Here is a 6,680-nt window from a genome sequence, read left to right as displayed (position 1 = left end):
CAGGAGGACCCAGACCTGCACTGTCAGGAGGCCCCAAACCTGCAGTGTCAGGAGGACCCAGACCTGCTCTGTCAGGAGGACCCAAACCTGCTCTGTCAGGAGGACCCAGACCTGCTCTGTCAGGAGGACCCAAACCTGCAGTGTCAGGAGGACCCAGACCTGCTCTGTCAGGAGGACCCAGACCTACAGTGTCAGGAGGACCCAGACCTGCACTGTCAGGAGGACCCAGACCTGCACTGTAAGGAGGACCCAAACCTGCTCTGTCAGGAGGACCCAAACCTGCTCTGTCAGGAGGACCCAAACCTGCTCTGTCAGGAGGACCCAAACCTGCACTGTCAGGACCCTTTGTGGCAATCCTGCAAAATGGGGTCTGCACTGTCAGGAAAGTAAGTTTATTCCGGAAGTTGTTTAAAAGCATCGAGTTAACATTGCTTTACTTTGAAAGCCTTGAAATAAACTTGAATGCTCTGGGTTTTGACAGTGCAGCTCTGCAGCCAGTCCCCCTCTCTTTATTCCTAAATATTTTTTTTCACTCTGGCATGCAGTTTAATCCTGCCAAGGGATAGGGTACAGTCAGAGCAACAACAGCTGGTATTAAATGAATGGCAGGATCCAATGTAGCCCAAAGAACCATGCTGCCTCTGTCAGCTAGGTTTCCTTCCATATTCCAGCATAAATTGTTCCCCATATAAGAGACGTACACACACTCTCTTTCCATAAAAAAGAAAACTTGATATTTAAAACAAGCGAATGGTTTTAAAACCAGTTGTTTCCCTGCATTCTATGGAGTTTAACATTATTATAGTTTAAAAAATAAAATGTTCTCTCAGAAGAGAGGAAATTAAATGAAAATAAAAATGTACTTGACTTGTTGGCCAAATATCACTTTTCACGTTTACAGACATTAAATGACTAACGATGTTTGACACAAAACCATTTTATTTTCTGCCTGATCATCTTTCCAGGTTTCTCTTATTCGGTCTGTCTAACAGTCTAAGTTTCAGTAAAGTCCTGCTTACCTCAGTCTCTAAAACTCAACTGCAACTTTTAAAAACCCATAAAACAATTAAAATTACTTCTTTTTATCATCAAACAGATTATTTTTTTATTACAAGCATTATTATGTTGTTTTTTTGTAAAAGGGTATGAAGTTGTGCCATTTGTTCCATCCCAGCCATGGATCACAAGATGTTGACAAAATAAAAACAAAGTAAACAAGAACGGCAATAAAACCTTTTAAATATTAATGCCTGACAGATTTGAATGGACGACATCCTGGGTTTAACGACCTACTTGAGCCGTAATGGGTTGAAAACTGAGATATGTAATAAAAAAAGCTTTAAAAAATTAAAGTCAGAATAATTTCCCCTGCTTTTCATTAGCCGAGCAAACAAATCAAAACACATATGCTCCACCTGGTAACTGGCAGCTCATAAAGTTGGTCAAATAGCAGCGGTGTACGCTTGCAGCAGGACTGGAAAAGAAATGTCACATGTGATATCTCAATCGGAGCAAACCCGGTCACCCGATCCCCCTCCAAGACTTTCTACACTAAAGCTAGGGGTCAAAGAGGTCACCCAGAGGTCAGGGATGAAAGGGGAGCAGGCTGTAAATGAGACAAATTAACTCAGGCTGACCAGGAATTTTATTTGAGATGTCTCCATGTCCAATTACATAAGCAGCGGTTTGAGCAGGCAGCTTAAATGAACCTGTCAGCACTGATTTCCACCATATCAGTCCTTAACAACAAGAGATCACTTCAGTTGTGCACAGTTTAGATTCTAACAAGGAGATCAATCAGAGCAAACAGGACAAAGACTATTGCTTGGCCTAGTCGAGACACAGCCAATGTCGATGAGGCTGTGCAACAAAGCCAATAGTAAACTAAAACTGGTTGGCAGAGTTTGGAAACAACATAACATGGATTACATGGCATATTTCATACATTCTTCATTAGTTTTCAGATTTTATGTTCTACTGACTTTTACTCACTGTTCTGGACATTCATGTTACGTAGCCTATCTCAATGGACATTTAGAGGATGTAGAAACAGGAGTCATATTATAACATTATTAAGTGTCTAATGCTAGTGTCCTTAATGATTGATGAAGATGGAGGGAAAAATAGATATTAGACTGATTTCTAGGCTTCTTTAGCCTTTATAGGCTTCTTTAGCCTTTAAGTAGGCCCACTGGTATCCAAGGGGAAGCACAACCATAACCATGGATTAGAGCTAGAAAATGGTTTGTAGCTGTTAAAAACTAAGATTATTTAGGGATCCACTCATATAGTCCATGCATCAGTTCATACCCTGCAGGGACACTCAACTTTTTGTCATTTTCTATATTCGGCAGCAGATTTGTTGTTGGTTTTAAACTGTGGACTTAAAAACCTGCAACAAATAAACAAGTTCAGACTGTAAAATTAGCAACAAAAAGTAGGACACATTGTTGGTGATGTTCTACTTTTTCCCTCTCAGTATTGTTTTATTCTATTTGCGGTTATGAAGGGAGATGTTTGGAGGTTTATATTCACTTATATTAGATTTAGGGTGTCTAGTGTCGCTAGGATTACCTCTCAATTAACGTAAAACAACAGAGTAAACGGTTACATATCTCGGAGTGCTTGGACAGTGAACAAAGCATACAGGCTGTGAAGGACTGGTTGGTGCGAGCCCCATCAATCCTTTTGCCCTTCTAATGGGCAGCTAGGGTTAACACAGTCTGAGGTTAATTACTGGCAAATCAGTTCGAGCATGTGTGTCAGTTAGAGACACATGTATAGCGGACGCTTCTGGGTGCCCCTCTAAGAGCTGGACATCCACCTCATCAATCTTTCTTCTTTGTCTCTGGGCTGAACAAGTGATACCAAAATAAGTGCAAAGTCCCAAGTGACAGTTTTTAATTTAAGTTCCACAGCCTCTGCTCCAGAAATTAACCCTGACAGGCCAGAGGAATCTGCTGGAGTTTGACCTGGATGAAGATGCCTGTCAAAATAGACCAATGTGCCTTTAACGCGTGTGGCTTTTCATGGTGGTTGAAGTTTGAGGGTGAGAAAAGTCCCTGATCTGACTAAAGGCTTTATCATCAAAATTTTAATAAAACTAAACACTTTATCTACAGGGATGTTTATGCAAAATGAAGTCGATGTATCTCAGTCTTTTGAATCTGTATTTCAATTTAAGAAATGCTTGATGGGTTTGAAATAAAAATCACCAGAAATTGCTACATTTTTGGATTCAAGGGACTTTGCAGATATTTGGGTCGAATTTGTGTTGCTGTAAAATACAATTAAAGGTAAGACAGAGACCGATAAATTGAGAGATTCGGCTTAAGTGACAAAACATTCCCAGTGTATCAGTACTACTTACAACACTGTAAGAGCATTAGGAATCCATTAAATATTCTTTAAAATATTCAGAATGCATCCTAGAATCAGGAATTTGTGGGATTTTTCCTTCTAGAGTCTGTTTGGTAGATGATCTCTTTCCTTGAGAAAGGCTGAGATAAGAGAAGTGTGGGTGGCATGTTGGTGGTTAGACTACAGATTTTCCAAATGTAGATGTGTGGCGAAGGAAGCCTTTAGGATACTAGTCAAGAGATCGAAATGCTTCCTGGATACTGTGGAGTGACAACCTGATCTGGTGCATTTACTGGTGGAGAAAGGAATCATCACTAGTTACTAAGGATCAGCTAGCCTTTCTTTGGAAAGATGGATAATTAGCAGGGCCATAAGTACACATTAGGACACAGAGGTTATGTCCTCTGTATTTTTTTCTATTCTAAATGTTTTGCTTTAATTGTGATATAAACTAAAAATAAATCACAATATTATTTTTCATAGGAGAAATATGTTCAAATGCTGGCTGTCCTTACCAAGAGTGAACAGGTTAGGCACTCATCCACATAATAGTTTAAACGTGAAAAATCTCATTTCAATTATATTGGAATGTCTTTTGTGACACATTTCTAAACACTTGTAGATAAAGACTTCAAAAGAAAAAATACATTAAATCAACTTTATAAGTCATAACAATGTTCTTTTTTCTTCTACAGACTGTGTATTAAATAACTGAATTAACATTATGGATGAGCATGCAATTGAAGCACCCAAGAAGTTCTGACTCTTAACCTCAGTATTTTTTTGGTCCCTGCATATGGCTCTGATCAGGGGGGTGGGTGGTTGGAGGAATACAAAGCATCACCCTTGTCGGTGGAGGAAACACCCCACCATGCTACAAGGTGGAGGAAGTGCTCCCAGGCTGAAGCCCCCGACAGAGATATCATGATAAAGGAAAATCACAAGGACTATTTTTAGATTTTAGCAGGTTTATTTCAATTGCAGATCGGACAAGCAGTAAATGTTGATTCAATAATGAACACTGAAACAGACATTTAGAAGTTACAATATTAAAGAATTTCTTTTTTCTTTTTGTAAAATAACCCCCTAAGCCTAAAGAGTTAAAATGCATCAGGAAGCAACAAAAAAATACAAACATAAATTTAATATAATTTTCAGCACCACGGAGAGCGCAGTGAAAATGTGACAGCTAGCAGGGTGCCTTTTCTAAAAAATTTGACCAAACAATCTGTCTTTACATTGTTCTTTAACAAAACAATTCACTCATATTGGTTGAAGTTCTGTCATATCGTATATTTGAAGATTCAAGCCAGAGGAATTTAGTGGGTTTGGTCAAATTTGTATACATTTATTCAATAAAATAATAAATCAAAATGTTTTTGTTTTAAAATGTGTGGGTGGCTGGTCCTGGTAATCTATGCATAAAAAAACATTTTGAAGCAAGACCTTATTACATTATTGTAACAGCTGCCATGCTCTAGAAGTCAAAGCAAACGTTAACAAGATGAAAAAAGTAGTTAAAATCTTTCCATTCCTGCGTTTAATTTCCTATGTTTTCTTTGTCATAACAATATATATGTTTGTAAATATTTTAATAGAAACTATATCAGGGTAAATAACCTTGGACTGTAAAGTCCAAAACCTTCTTTCTTTTCCTCTCTCAAAACCACACATCATATCATGTAGTAATTAAATCACCTGTACCTTAAATTAAGTTGGAAACCTTCATTAAAGGACTTATGAATGCAGAGTGAATAACCACTCGTCGGATTAGGTCGTTCAAGGTGTCCGACTTTCCGCTGTATTAAACCGCGGTCAGAGGTGAGATGGGAAAAGGATTCATTTAAAAGTTACATTAATCACCGCCTTGCCAAATCAAACTGGGATAATCACCTGCAACTGCTCTACTCAAAAGGAAACGACCCAAACCCAGGGGAAATTCTACCTAACACTTTAATTGTTTGAAGCCTTTGAAGGGTCTGTGTAATCCAAGATTAATTTATGCGATTTTAAATAACTCTGCGCATGATTAATAAGCACAGATGAAATTAAAAGCAGTCCAGGGCAATTAGAACAAGAGACTGGTCATCACCTCATTAGAATGGTGTTGGAGATAACACAGAGTGTGTGTGTGCGTGTGTGAGAGGAAAAGGTGAAGAGGTAGATAGAATAACTAGGTCTTTACAGATTTGCATGCTAATCACCACATCCCATTGGAAACCTGCTGATATTAGAAGGTGAGTCTATGTATAAAGTCCAACTTATGATGACTTAACTGAGGAGTCTTAAAATGTCATTTACCCTCAATGACTAAAAATCTGTGACTTAAAGGTGAATTTTCAGAGATCAATTTCCTTGATCACCAACATATGACGTTCACTCTCTGTGTAGCTTTTTTGCCCCTGCTTTAAGCGCAGTGTTCACTTATGTTCTTATTTAATAAAGAAGATACCAATGCAGATCTAATTAACATGTTTTCACCAAGTGGTGAGTGAACAGGAATCTTTTGAGGAATTACATTTGGAATAGGCAACTGAGCAAACAGCTAGGTTTGACATTAGAAGTAATCCTTTCTGTGTTTTAGCAGTGTGTGTAACGTCTGGCGATATATAATCCCTCTGTGTTTATATAGCGTGCTATTTATGGACATGGGTTAAAAAATAAGGCTTTCGTATTCTGCCTTGGTGCTCCTTCAGCTTATGGATCAGCACAAAAATGGCGATGTAGACAACCCACCGAAACAAAAGAAAAAGCTTGCTCCAAATAGAACTCACAGATTCACTGCTGAAATAAGCTGAGGACCAAAATGGAGAGTTACCACAAAGAGTTACCCTGCACTAACATTGGAGGGGGGAGTTGTAGTTTATTGAAACTAAAGCCGTTTCTCAATATGTGTACTTGTGCGTTCTCATTTCTCGTGAAACGTCATCAGCCTCAGCCCTAGTACTGTTTCAATTCACAAGAACAGCAGACCGAGAACGGCCAAAGTCCCTGGATTCTCGCCTCTCCCCATTTACCCAGCATGCATCACTGCAGACTTGTCCGTTCTTCAGATTGAAAGCTGTCCCAGCATGCACCGCGGCAGCAGCACCTTTCAATGGAGCACTCACAGAGCTCAGAGTATCAGGTTAAAAGTTCTCTTTTCTGTTGCTGTTGTTCAATAACAATACGTTCTAAGGTCATTTGAGGCAAGAACAATATACTGTTAAGCGTCACTATATGGTCCATTTAATGCGTAATTTAACAAAATGTTGCCGAAGTTGAGAGGACCGCGGCAACCAGTAGAGCTCCGACAGTAACAACAGCCAGGGCTAACCACA

At 39.1% G+C, this 6,680-nt stretch overlaps 1 protein-coding gene across 2 annotated transcripts in view; it reads right to left on the bottom strand.

The window, feature by feature from the left end:
* Positions 1–6,680, bottom strand: part of map2k5 (mitogen-activated protein kinase kinase 5) — a 75,601-nt gene that overhangs the window by 3,987 nt on the left and 64,934 nt on the right. The window lies entirely within an intron of this gene.

This window comes from Cyprinodon variegatus, unplaced genomic scaffold (genome assembly GCF_000732505.1).
Source record: "Cyprinodon variegatus isolate N-32 unplaced genomic scaffold, C_variegatus-1.0 Scaffold724, whole genome shotgun sequence".
In the NCBI taxonomy this organism is placed as follows: domain Eukaryota; kingdom Metazoa; phylum Chordata; class Actinopteri; order Cyprinodontiformes; family Cyprinodontidae; genus Cyprinodon; species Cyprinodon variegatus.
The sequence above is the reverse complement of the archived record's forward strand: the minus strand, read 5'-3'. Positions and strand labels throughout refer to the sequence as shown.